Below are 14,852 nucleotides of genomic sequence, written 5' to 3'. Positions count from 1 at the left end.
GGAGTGTTCAGCATTATGGAGGTTCTGTGCATAAGAAGGTATTGTCTTTGCAAAGGAATGTGATGTTGACTTAAGAGCGATAGTCAAATACCTTCTGCACACAACAGATGTGGTATCTCCAACAGTCACACTTCTTTAACAATGATTTCTCAGCCTTTTTTGGACAGACATTTATTAGATCCAGTTTTGTGTTTCTTCAGAATTTAGCTATTCAGGGTAAGACTTTGTGGTGAAGGAATATTTTTCTTAAGCATTTTCATTTTTATTGAGTATTGAATATCTTGAGTTGATCACTAAGAAAAATCATCATCAACTTAAGTGCTGTCATCTGGCATCTCTTAACATTGTTCAGGTAATTTATGGTTTGAGGGTTTTTTGTTTTGGTTTTGTTTATTTAAATGGGGTTTTGATACTAAATATAACAGTAACAAACTCATCACTGACCTATATATATAGTTTACAAATAGGATAACATTAAATTACGGATAAAAATATATGCAACAATAATTCTAGGTTTGTGTGCCATTGAAACATAGCAATATTTTTTAAAAGGTTTCAGTGAAAGATAAAATATATTTATACGAATAATTATATATCAGTTTTTTTCTGAATAAGACTGAGTACTTGGTTAATGTACTATAACGATTTTAAATTACTTTTTCTTGTAAATTCCAGAAGTAGAAATTAAAGGAATATGAGAACATGTATCAAAATGGCTAATTCTCCATCCTATGCTTCCAATACCTTCCCATCTAAGCAGAATTTTCTTAAGAGTAAGGAAGATTAGCGGCTGAATGCAGATATTATTTCTGTTCTTAGATTCAATCCCAGTTCATATTTTCAAGTCTTGGATACATTACTAATAATGCAAAACCTGAGTACTGGATTGTGGACTTTTGCATTTCAAAACGTGGGTGCAAGTTTTTCAAGGAATCGATGGAAGGAAGAGAAAATAAAAAACATAATTCAAAGTAAAATCACTCTGTACTGAGTGACTCTATAATCACACTATACTGAGTGAAATGATGAATCCATAAATTCAAATTCCATGCAATTTGGAGTGTCTCGGGAAACGCCCACCTTTTATAAGGAGCATACAAAGTGACTTGCCAAGAGAAAAGCTGCAAGTGCTTAAATCTGAAATTAGACACTGGCTAGATCTATATGTCTGGCAGCAGGAAGTCCCTGTAGCCATTTCTCCATGCCCTGATGACATCTGTCCTCATTAGGACAGCAGATTTCAGAAATAGACTGTGAATAGGGCAATTCATTTGTCTTTGAGCTATTAATTCATTTTATTGAGATGTCAGACAGACATCCTTGGGTCACATTTCCACAATGTCTTTGTCAACTCTTGCAATTAAAAATGTGGGGTTTGTGTAGTTGAAGTTGGTACTCTGATTTCATTATGCAGTTCCAAGAAATGGAAATGAACTACTTTACGCTTGTATTGAAGAAAACTCCTGACAGAGTCTGTATGTGATTTCTGAGGCACGAAATGTTTTTTCTAGATCAGTCCCTTCTCTGGAACAGGTAACATTTGGATGTGTTGCCTTTCACAAGGCGGGGGGGGACGACCAACCCCCCAAAAAACAAAACAAAACCCCACAAATCTGTGAGAAAAGCCAATGCAGTTGGTTGTTTAAAGGTTTTTTGAATCAGGGTTAAAATACTCTGTCCAGCTACAAAGACATTGATTAGTCGGTGTGTTTCATTCAAGATGTAATTAACTAAACACTGTGCTTTCTGTTGCTGACTAGTTTACATATTGTTCTGTTTTAACTTATTTGCTGCCAAGTGGTACTTTTTATAGAGACTACTATATTTTTAGCAAAAGTTGTCAAAAGACAAGTTTTATGAAACTGCAATGACTTCTGTATCTGGCCATCTACTTTTTTGTTAATCTCACCTAATAACTTTTGAACTCAAAGGCTGATTTCAGCATTTTCCTGGCGAGAATTGAGGGAAAGGGACTGATTGTGCTTTCATTGCAGAGAACTTTTGTTAGTCAGGATACTTTGCTTTCATAGTTATGTGATTTTATTTCTTGCCCTGTATTTATTAGAGTACTGTCTTTTAGCAACTATATTTTCATCTTTGAGAAGTCTCTTTAAACATACTTCACATTGGAAACAAACATTGTGTGACTCCTCTGTAGAATACGCTTGAAGTAGACATTTTTGTGGGGATGTGTTGTGTAATGTTTAAGAATAGGAAAATTTTTGGCTCCTGCTATAAGACATAGAGGAATTCATTCTTCACAATATTTTCTAGCACTCGTTAGAATCATAAGAAAGTTTGATTGATTAACTGGGATCTTGAAATGTCCAGGGCTTTGGATACGATTTTGAAAGTATCTTGCAGGGTCTGCCAGAATCAGAAGAACTTTTCTGATGTTTTGCCGGTTGACACAGAAAGATTATGCCAGTAGTTTTTCTCTTCTTACCCTCTTTTCATTAGATTAGTGGTGTTGAATTGGTTGTATGATCATTTGAAGGGTTAATGGGTTTGACATTCAACAAAAACATTGTGTATAATTTTTGCCCTGAAGTTTGAGACAGGTTTTGTTTAGATTTAGATTACAAAGGCCAAGTACTTAAAAAGAATGCTGGCTCAATCCAGTATCTCTGCAATTTGAAGAAGAGCTATTAGTTGGTTTTGAAGAAAGAATTTTGTCAGTGATTCAGCTTGACTTTTTTGTCTAACTCCTCGTATCAGTGTCATGTTTTCTGCTGCTGTTCTGAAAGCAGCATGAATGTACTCTTCAATTAGGGTGTCTTTGTTCAGTTACTCTCTTAATATGTTATTACACTTGTGCTGACTACTAAGCAACAATGGAGAAATGTGGTTTTCAAAATTTTCTATCTCAGCATAACAAACATTGAATATGATGAAAAAATACAAGGCACACTTATAGCATGAGTGCTTCTTTTCAGCAACATTTCTAAGGTTTGTGGCTCTAAAATGAAGTTTATGGTTTTGGATAAACCCTTACATTTAATTTTTCCCTGTATTGTGTCTGATTTACTGATCTATGATAAAAGATTGCCCAGTGGAGCGGGGGAAGGCAAGGTAGATTTTTGTGTTAAAAAAATCATACAGACTCACATAGACCAACTGAGGCAGGAAGGCACCTCTGGAGATCACTTGGTCCAATCTGCTCAAGAGCAGAATCAGCCAGAACAGGATGCTCGGGTCTGTGTCCAGTCATTTTTAGTATCTCCAAGGATGGAGAATCAGCAGTCTCTCTATGCAGCCAGTTCCAGTGTTTGATCACCTTCACACTAAAAAGTGTTTTTGTTGCATTTAAACAGAACTTCCTGTATTTGAGGTGGTGCATATTGCCACTTGTCCTGTCACCGAGCACCACTGAGAAGAGCCTGGTCCCTCTTTACTCCCTCCATCAGATATTTATACACTTGAATGAGATCACCTGCCCCAAACCTTCTCTCTTCCAGGCTGAACAGTCCCAGCTCTCTCAGTCTCTCCCCAGAGGTGAGAGACGTCTTCAAGTTGCAGCACATCTGTGATACAGACACTGTATCCCTATGATATGCTTTATGAACTGCTTCTTGTGAAGGCCTGTACAAATATTGCATAACAGTAGGTAAGAGGAGGTTATATAATAAACTACATTTTAAATTTATTAATTTTCAAAATATTCCTGTTCAACTAAATACTGCCAGCCATACCATCATTGTTTTCTCTTTACTAAGGATAATGTATTTTTTTTAGTTTTTCTAGTCAGCTTGTATCACTCTGCTTACAAGCTTTTAAGTTTTGCAAATTTTATTAAACCCATTTTAGATTAGATTTAAAAACAAACAAAACAAAACAAAAAACCCCAACTAAACATATACCCATAGAATCATTCAGGTTGGAAAAGGTCTTTTAAGACTATTGACCAACCATAAACCTAACACTGCGAAATCCACCACTAAACCATGTCCCTAAGTGCCACATCTACTCATCTTAAATATCTCCAGGGATAATGATTCAACCACCTCCCTGGGCAGCCTGTTTCTATGCTTGGTAACCCCTTCAGTGAAGAAAGTTTTCCTAATATATAATCTAAACCTCCCCTGGTGCAGCTTGAGCTGATTTGCTTTTGTTTTATAATTTCTTACTGGGGGGGGGGGGGCGGGAACAAAACACCAAAAAACCAACCCTGCCCACCAAGGTCATGTGCCCAGCCTGCCACTTATTTGTTCTTCTACACGTCTCATCCTAGATTGCTAAAAATCTCTTTCTTTGAAGATTAAGTTGTTAATTTTTCAGGTTTGTCTTTAGAGGTACTTCCAGTTTTTAGAAGAGTCTACCTTTTATGTAGAAGAAATTGTAAAATTAAAAATTCCCTGACTATATAGTTCCACAGGTTGGGGAATCATGTTTCTTAAAACGTAAATGTATAGGCTCGTGGAATACTTCCCCCCGCCCCGTTTATTCCTTCCAGAAAGAAACATTTTAAGTTTGAGGAGATTTTCTTAAGGTTGTATTAAGCTTTGATAAGTATATATCATCCTATTTATATTGTTTTTTCTCACGTATTTATCTATCTATGACATCAACGTATGACAAAGATTCCCCAGTATGTTCCTCTGCACTTAAAATAACTTAATATTCTGTTAAGTAGTAAATTTTAAACTTCACTGTTCTATCCATTCTTAACAAGAAGCTCTATTGAGTTTAGCTAGAACAACTTAAATAGAATTAAATATCTGCATTATGTCATGCATGACAGAACCCTTTTTATCGCTAAAGTCCTCCAAAGTTCTTACCTTTCACTTACAGAAAGTGAAGTTTTGGCACTTTCTTGCCAAAACAAGACTTCAAGTGTATCAAGTTAGATATCTGGACTTTTTTTTTTTTTTTTTTTTTCTAATGTGGATCTCTTTTTAATTTTGATTTTCCGTAATGAGCTTCTAAGCCATGATTAGAAAATGTTTATATGGATTAAATATTGATCAAGTATTTTTTAGAATATCTGAATAAGGTTGGGCATGTAAATAGGGCATGTAAATATCTATATGTAAATATTTACATCATTATCACGTCTTGAGTTCTGAGGGATCTGAGCTCCCAATATCAGCCTACCTGGAAATGTCAATAAAACTCACAATGTTTATATTTGTATGTTTATTTCTAAACCATAATTTCCGTGAGTTTGGGGGTGGCAGTAGCGAGTAACTTCTGTTTGAGATAAGTCTTGCAAATAAACAATCAGACTTTAAGCAATGTCCTGTTTTATAGTTTTTTACTCTCTCTGCTCAGATATTATTAGTATCTATTTTACTGGTTTTGCTGCTAGTGTCATAGGAAGGACTATTTAACAGGGGATTTTCTTACTATGCTTCAGTGTTTGTGCCACCGTTGCACCAAATGGTGGTGCAACTAATGATGTTGGTTCCCTCACATTGTGTGTTTCACCCAGAAGGCAGTTTGAACTTTGGGCGACTTCTAGCTCTTCTCATCAGGGAAAATGACACTTCAGCAGATGTGGGAAATGAATTCATGATGACACAAAGACTATTTTGTCTATCAAAAAATAAGAAACTCTGTAGTCTGTAAGACAGAAATTCAACAAGGAATCCATAAGGATTAAAATAAAATCTTAGAACTTCATATCGGTACTGTGTTTCATACTGACAAATCCAAATTAATGCTAATGGTATGAAATGGAAAGTTCACTTATACTGAACTGCTTAATTAATTGTGAAACTTGATGTCAAACAATTAAAAATGTAACTAACATCTCTCAGTACTGTCATACCCTGGAGAAGTGATGATTTGTGATTTAATAGTAGCCTGCCCACTACAAAGTTCAAAAACATCCAGCCTCCATAAGGTTTAAAGTTTTGTTTATTGGCTTTGCAGATGTAGTTTGACTTTCAGATATTTCTACAAAATTAATTTAATATATCTTCATTCATAAGGAAAAAAATCATATCATTCTTACAGGATATACTGTCTGAATAGAAAACTATATAGTTTATTAAACTACAAAAACAAATACAGAAAAAATCTAACAGTACATTTAAATGATAAAATGTTGAATGAGTTCAATTTGAACAGGCGATTTGGATTAAATTTTCACTGTAGGTTCACACACACATAGAAAAAGAGTTATTCTTTACTATTATTTTTATTCCCAGAGGGTTACAAATGTATTAGGTGTTTTTAAACACTGCAAGTCTTACAGACTTTATGAGCTCAACAAGAATATCATCTCCTTTCCAGTGGGCATGCAGATAATAAGATTTCTTCTCCTTTGACAGTTCACTTGGATGTAAAAGAGATATCACAGTATGTGTTAAAATTCTGTTTTTCCTAACATATTTTTGTGGGTTTGCCATTTAATCATGATAATTTTAGTAATGATGTCATTGGCTTTAATGGTCATCTCTTATGTAACATCTGGCTGCATGCCATTCTGTCTTCAAAGGTCTACAGTATTGGAGTCCGTTTCACTGTCTATATGAAAAAAAAAATAGTGCCTTAGAGGACTTAAGACATCTCTGAACATTATTTCCATTTAGTGATTCCATCTCTCAGGTGCAAATAGCTTAAAAGACATTAATTCAGCTCCATTTTATACTGGGTTTTTTAATGGAATAATTTAGGGCATTGCTCCACGCTTCATGAGTGATTACTCAGGGAAACAGCTCAAATCAGACTTTTTCTTACAGAACTTTAATTTTATGGATTATATACTGGTTTTGTATTTCTGATTTTGCTGAGTTCATAGTTGAAATAGGTTAACTGATAGAGAATTAAAAAAATAACCTAAAAAGGCATTTGTCCTAAATAAAAAGCCCTTGAATTGTCTGATACTTAACAAATTCAGTGCACATTTAATAATTTCTGTTTCCTCATTTCAGCTTAATAGTCCAAATGAATGTATGATATTAAAAAAAAAAAAAAAGCAAAGCACCCTTTTTGATTTTTCAAAGTGTATTAAAACTAGAACATATTAGAAATTAAGACAGAATCCATTTCTGCAAGGAATTTGTTAGTGGAATCACAGAATCATCAGATTTAGAAGGAACCTCTGGAGACCATCCAGTCCAACCCCCTGCTAAAGCAGATTCACCTAGAGCAGGTTGCACAGTATTGCGTCCAGATGGGTTTTGAATGCCTTCAGAGTAGGAGACTCTACAGCCTCTCTGGGCAGCCTGCTCTAGTGCTCAGTCACCTTCAGTGTAAAGAAGTTCTTCCTCATATTCGGACGGAATTCTTGTGTTGCAGTTTGTGTCCCTTGCCCCTTGTCCTGTCACAGGGCACTACTGAAAAGAGCCCGGCCCCATCCTCCTGGCACTCATCCTTGAGATATTTGCATGCATTGATAAGCTCCACTCTCAGTCTTCTCCAGACTAAACAGGCCCAGCTCTCTCAGCCTTTCCTCGTAAGCGAAATGCTCCAGTCCCCCAGTCATCTTTGTAGCCCTGCACTGGACCCTCTCCAGTAGTTCCTTGTCTCTCTTGAACTGGGGAGCCCAGCACTGGACACAGCACTCTAAATGCAGCCTAACCAGGGCAGAGTAGAGCAGGAGGATCACTCTCAACCTGCTCACCACTCTCCTTCTAATGCACCCCAGGATCCCATTGGCCATATTTGCCACCAGGGCACACTGCTGGCTCATGGTCAGCTTGCAATCCACCAGAACTCCCAGGTTCATCTTTGCAGAGCTGCCTTCCAGCAGGTCAGCCCTCAGCCTGTACTGGTGGATGGGGTTGATCTTCCCTAGGTGTAGGATCCTACACTTGCCTTTGTTGAATTTCACTAGACTCCTCTCCACCCAACTCTCTAGCTTGTCCATGTCTCGCTGAATGGCAGCGCAGCCTGTGGTGTATCAGCTACTCCTCCCAGTTTTGTATCATCAGCAAATGATGAGGGTACACTCAGTCCCTTCATCCAGGTCATTGATGAGTAAGTTGAATAGGACTGGACCCAGTACTGAACTCTAGGGAGCACTGCTAGCTACAGGCCGCTCTACAGTGCTGCTGATCACAACCCTCTGAGCTCTGCCATTCAGCCAGTTCTCATTCCACCTCACTGTCCACTCTTATAGTCCACACTTCCTGAGTTTACATATGAGGGTGTTACGGGAGACAGTGTCAGAAGATTTGCTGACGTCAAGGTAGACAAATCCACTGTGGTCCCCTTATCTACTGAGCTAGTTATTCCATCATAGAAGGCTATCAGGTCGGTTGGGCGTGATTTCCCACTGGTGAATCCATGTTGACTGTTCCTGATGACCTTCTTTTCCTCCACATGCTTCAAGATGATCTCCAAGATGAGCTGTTCCATCACCTTTCCAGGGATGGAGTTGAGGCTGACTGGCTCGTAGTTTCCCAGGTCCTTCTTCTTGCCCTTTTTGAAGACTGGAGTGACATTTGCTTTTCTACAGTCCTCAGGCACCTCCCCTGTCCTCCAGGACCTTTCAAAGATAATGGAGAGTGGCTTCACAGTAACATCTGCCAGCTCCCTCGGCACTTGGGAGTGCATCGCATTGGGGCCCATGGATTTCTGGGTGTCAAGTTTACTTAAATGATCCTGGTCATTCAAGGGAAAGTCTTCCTTTCTCCAGACTTCCTCTCTTGCTTCCAGCATCTGGGAAACCTGAGGGCTGGCCTTGGCAGTAAAGACTGAAGCAAAGGTGGCATTCAGTAACTATTTTCTTGTTGTCCTTCATCACCAGGGCACCAACCTCATTCAGCAGCAGGCCCACACATTCTGTAGTCATTCTTTTCCTGCATGTACATGATGTACATGAGTTGCAGCTGAGTGAACTGAGGTTGCATAGCCTAGAGAGCAGGAAGCTTGAGGGGGGACTTCATGGCTCTCTACAACTACCTGAAAGGAGGTTGTAGGCAGGTGGAGGTAGGTCTCTTCTTCCAGATAACAAGCAATAGGGCAAGAGGAAACAGACTGAGGTTGTGCCAGGGGAGGTTTAGATTGAATATTAGGAAAAAAAATCTTCATTGAAAGGGAGGTCAAACGTTGGAACAGACTGCCTGCCCAGGGAAGTGGTGGAATCACCATCCCTGGCAGTGTTTAAAAAACACATAGATGTGGTGCTTAGAGGCATGGATTAGTGGTGGACTTGGCACTCCTGGCTAAACTGTTGGTCTTGATGGACTTGATGATATTAATGGTCTTTTACAATCTAAATGATTCCATGATTCCAATCCCTTCTTGCTGTCCTTGATCTCCCTTGCCAGATTTAATTCCAAACGGACCTTAGCTTTCCTCATCATCTCCCTGCATATTCTGACAACATTCCTATATTCCTCCCAAGTGGCCTGTCCCTTTTTCCACATCCCGTAAACGTCCTTATCTGTTTCAGTTTTGCCAAAAACTCCTTGGTCATCCCCGCAGGCCTCCTGCCCTCTCCGCTTAATTTCTTACTCATAGGGATGCACTTATCTTGGACTTGGAGGAAGTGATGCTTGAATATTAGCCAGCTCTCTTGGACCCCCATAAGTTCTAGAACCCTAACCCATGGGATTCCTTCTCATTCATAGCCCATCCCTTTCATGTGGGGGTCAGTGGATTTAAACAGAATATTCTCAGAAGCCTGCATAATAAAGGGGAAAAAAAGAGTAACTGGGTGAATGGTTGTTCTGGGATTGAATTTGATACCAATTAAAAACTTACTAATTTCTTCATGCTCAAGAATAATGAAGCCAAGTTTGCTAAGTATATTAGTTATTAAATACTAATGTAATAATTTACTGAAAGCAAAGCCACATCCATGTAAATTTGCTTACTACAGGAAGTGAAAGCACGCTAATAGCCTGGGGTATAACTATGGTCAGAGGAATTATGCTGGAAAGTCTTGCGCTCTACTTGTTTTTCAAAGAAGCCACTATCAGCCATCCAAATCAGTTTCTGTAGCTATCACTCCTCTCCTTAGTTCCATTTGATCCCAAGCTTTTCCTTGTTTTGTTTTCCTAGCTGTGTCCTTTCCTTTTTACTGCTTTTGCATTGCCCACTTCATTTTGTGGGTTTGCAGGCCAACAGATTTATAAAGACTCCTCCATAGCACAGTGCTGTTTCATTGTTCAAAAGTAAATTCTAAAATGCATTCATATGTGTTGATGTAGTGTGAAACTGTTCAACTATATTATAACAAATTTACATTGTGGAAACTGGGGCAGAATATGGTATATTTTGGTTTTTGGTAACTGCCTGGTGTCGTAATTTTCAATACAATCAAAATGAAGTTTTTCAGGTTTTCTGAGTGTTTTGGTGGTTTCTTTTTAAGAAATGGAATTATCAAGAAGTTGCTGAATGGAGTTACTAGTTGGAGCAGAGCTTTACCCACTACTTTGCAGATTTTATTCAAATATTATCTCCTTTTCCTTTTTGGTTTGTTATACATATATATGTTTTAAATATACATTTCTATATTATAAAAACATAATATGTTTTAATGTATTGCTAAGTGACAATAGAAGTATATATGCGAGTGATTTAGGGTTACAATTTTTCTAAGCTTTCACTGATGACACCTCACTTTGGTTGCATTAGTTAATCATCTGTGTAGACCAGGGGTCCTCAAACTGCGGCCCGTGGGATGCATATGGCCCCCCAGGGTCCTCAATCCGCCCCCCGGTATTTACAGACACACACACACCCCCACACCCTCCGCTGGGGCTGCGGGGGAAACCGAGCAGCCGCAGATGACTGCCTGCCACTTCATCTGCGCGCCCCCTGTTTAAAAAGTTTGAGGACCCCTGGTGTAGACAGAGCTATCACAGGTTTGTGATGCTAGTCCTGAAACGTGAAAGATACTACTGCAAAAGGGACTGAAATCAATTAGTCTACTAGATACTGGGTCTTATGAATAAAATCACCTGTCTCCATATTTAACAGAACAAATGGATCTCTTATTAATATTCTTACTTATCCTCCTAAGTGATTTTTAAACCCATTAAGGAATAATTCAACAGAATCCTCTTAGTGTAATACGGCTGATAATAGGGTGGGTTTTTTTTATAATGCCTGTGATCAAAAGGGAAGGGATTGGTTGTATCACCTAGTGCTAATAGTGGAGGGTTTTTTCTGTAAAATTGCACATGTACTGAAGACTGAGTGAAACCCTGTCTGACTTCAGTTTTCCTAGAACAGGTACACTACAGTAGCATTACATTCAACAGTGCTCTAGCTGAAGAGATCTTCTAGATCTTGCCTTTTTAATTTTTTATTTATTTATTTATTTATTGCTAGTTAGGTAACGTCCTTGGAAAAATGGGAAGAAGCAGTATTTTGTGAGATCTCTGAAGAAGTTGCTGTTCATTTCTGGGCTTGATTTAACATAGTTAAACAGCCTCTATGGACTTGAATTTCTGGAATGTCTTCACTGGCCTGATAAAATAAGCATTCGCCTGTGTATTCAAAGACTTTCAGACCAGTCTGGTACAAACAACTGCCTTTTATATTAAGCCGTTAGCTCTTAGTGTACAGCAATCACTTGAACTGTGTGTACATTGCATGCCATCCATCAGAGTTTATAATAACCTAATGTGCCTATATAGTTCTTTAAATAAATGTGGAATAAAACTTTCTGGATGTGTTGTCTCTTTCCAATATTTTATTTTCAGTAAGTGATTAATTGATCTTCTCCTAGAGCAGTATGACACTATTTGCTGACTACCTACAAGCACAGATTGCTAGACTAATCACTTGGGCAATATTTTTCATTCCGGTTTGCATGAAGCAGTATTTTTTTATTTACATGAAACGGAGCTAGGAAAATTATGAGCCTGGAAAAATTGGACAGATGGTCTTCTATTTTTCTATCTCATTTATATTAAATTGCCATATGTAGAAAATATGATTTCCTTTTGGTTTCAGAGATGTAGCTAGCATGTCTCCATGGTTTATAATTGCACTTGTGCTAAGAATTTTAAATAGAGTTCTGCCCTTTGCCAAAACTGTGTTACAGTCTCAAATGTAGATTTCATTGATGAAGGAAAAATATTCTCTAACTTTGCTTTTTACCTCTCATCATGCAGTTCCTTACATTCTTTCTAACATTTATTACTGAATCTGTTGTATTTACATAGTTCAACATCAGTTATTACAGTTATTGGAACTAAGCAATGAAATTGTTCTTGAAGCAATACTGCTGAAATGTGAATGTATATATTTCTGAAGCAACTATGCAAGACTACATACTCTATAAAAAATATAGTACCAGTCACATGGTGGCATAGGAGCTAAAAAGTGAGTCAGTGATTTGAAATAAATGCCTGGGCTCTAATCTCTTGAAATTCCCCAACCTCTGAATTTGTTGTTACCAACCAGCACTTACATGTCTTGAGGTTAAAGTGAAACTTACCCTGACAGGTAAATAAAGAAATGAGGCTTTGAGTAGCCTCCTGGGTGACTAATTACTCCTTAATGCTTATGAAAACAAAAATAAAACTTTGTCTGAAACTCATTTCCTTTTCTACTCTTAAGCTTGCCCTTTGCTTCTGGTACCATGGATGTAAAGACCATAGATGATAACAAGCACATTAGTTTCTTTCTCTGTCAGTGCTCTGCATGTGTCCTAAAGTAGTCTTCACTGTGTTCCTTGCTATTGCAATGAGAATGGTCCTAGTACCTCCTCTGGTTCTAGATTCAACATTTTTACAATCCACTCAGTTTCTTCCTGATCTCTAGGCACTCATGCCCTCTTCCTGATGGTCTTTATCAACTGAAAAGTTTGGATATTAGCAAACTGCACACAGATATTTACTTTTACCTGAAGTAGGATATGTTCTTGGGAGCTTTTTGGTTTTTTTCTTCTTGACTATTGTCTTATGGGAGGCAGGGTATAAAACAATAATAAAAATTAAAAAGTAAGTTCAGTCATGATGATGTCCTCAGTAATAGTATCCACAGTTCGGGACATCTCATTAAGAATGTTATTTACTGTTCAGATCTTTAATTTATCTGTAGTTGGTTTTGTTGGGATTTTTTTCCTGTTGATGTTTTGTTTGTTTTGGTTTTGGGGTGGTTTGTTTTTTTTTTAGAAAATACCCAATTCTGTTAAATTTAGTTTCGCAAACTGCTACTGAAATAATCCAATTTTCTTTGCCTTTTTTTGGTTTTCCTTTTGGTGTCTAGTCTAACCTGCTCAAAGCATAGTCAGTTACAAAGACAGAACAGATTGTTCAAGGCTTTATCCAGTGAGCTCTTAAAAACTGAATGCATAATCTTTCTGGACAATCTGCTCCACTGTCTGACTGTCCACATCATGAATATTTTTTTTTTCCTTATGCTCAGCCTGAACCTCTCATTTCAGCTTTTCTTTCATGTAGGCGTAAATACACCATACTGCCATACACCACTGTGAAAAGCCTGGCTCCATCTTCTTGATGAATTCCCCATAGATACACATGGGTGGCTGCTAGGTTCCCCTGCAGCTCTTTCTTCTGTAGACTGAGTAAGCCTAGCTCTCCCCAGCCTCTCCTGACTGGTTATATGACTCCCAACAAGTTATTACCTCCCAGCTGCAGAACTTAACATTCATCTTTACTGAATATTACGGCATTCCTGTTGATAAAGTCTTCCAGTCTATCTAGGTCAATGACCTCCTTCACATCATTGATAAGGATGTTAAATAGGACAAATCCCAAGACAGAGCCCTAATAGTCTTTACTACTACTACCACCCTTTACCAGCCTAGTTGTCCATTCATCCAGACTGTAACACCCTAACTTGATGTGGTGGGTTGGGTCAAACACGCACACAGCTGCTTCCTCTCTTCTCCCACCTCCAGCAAGAGAGGGATGGAAATACGAAGATTGGGAGTGAGAAAACTCAGGGGTCAAGATATAGACAGGAAAATCCCTGTGAAGTTACTGTTGTCTGCAAAACAGACTGTAGTTGGGGAATTTAACTTTATTTATTAACCATTAACATAAACATTTAATTACTGACTTGAGTATTGGAAAACGAAGATGACAAATACTTAAACACTTACGGAAAACACCTTTCTTCCCCTTTGTGAGGTTCCAGATGCCTCTTTCCTCATTCTTAGTCTCCACTCGCCCTCAGTGCAGGTTACACTCCATCCTTTCAGTGAAGTGACGGGTGAAGCAAGAGGTTGGGGTGAGGACATACCTAGTGCTTTCTTTCTGCCATTCCTTCTTCCTTACTCTTTTCTTCCACTGCTCCTTCTAACTGATTTCCACTGTTCCATTGTGGGTTATCCACAGGCCACAGTCCTTTTAAGGGTGTACTTGCTCTAGCATGGGCTTATGCACAGCCACAGTACCTTCAGGGGTGTCACCAGCTGTGCCATGGAGTACTTCCTGTCATGCTGGCCTTCTTGTTCCTCTCTCTTGGTGTTCTAAGAGGTGCCACAAACTCCTCCAATTGCCTCAGCTGTGTCCTGCAGTGGGTTCATTGTGAAGCTGGCTAGAACTGACTGTGTCTGTCACAGCACAACCTCTGATCTCCCTCCCACAGTAGTCACCCCTGCAATCATCCCTGCTACCAAAAGCTTGCCATTTATACCCAATACACTTCAATATAAGAATATTGTGGGAGGCACTGTTAAAAGCCTTGGTAAAGTCAAGGTAATTGCCACCAGCTGTGTTTTCCTCACCCACAAGACTAGTCATTTTATCCTAGAAGACGGTGGAATTGGTCAGGCATGATTTATTCTTGGTCAGTCTATGTCAAGTGTTCCGCATCACCTTGTTCTCATTTAGGTTTTGGGTTCATGTTCATGTGTGTTTCTATCTCTTTTTCATTAATTTTATCCTCAGTTTTAGGATGTGAGGCTGTTACCCTTCATGCAACATCTTTTCATTATTTTGATTATTTCTCTACCTCCCTCTATATACTCCAGC

At 38.4% G+C, this 14,852-nt stretch overlaps 1 protein-coding gene across 1 annotated transcript in view; it reads left to right on the top strand.

Annotated features, from left to right (window-relative positions):
* NCAM2 (neural cell adhesion molecule 2) overlaps positions 1-14,852 on the top strand; it is a 305,227-nt gene that overhangs the window by 144,661 nt on the left and 145,714 nt on the right. The window lies entirely within an intron of this gene.

This window comes from Falco cherrug, chromosome 2 (assembly GCF_023634085.1).
Source record: "Falco cherrug isolate bFalChe1 chromosome 2, bFalChe1.pri, whole genome shotgun sequence".
NCBI classification, from domain to species: domain Eukaryota; kingdom Metazoa; phylum Chordata; class Aves; order Falconiformes; family Falconidae; genus Falco; species Falco cherrug.
The sequence above is the reverse complement of the archived record's forward strand: the minus strand, read 5'-3'. Positions and strand labels throughout refer to the sequence as shown.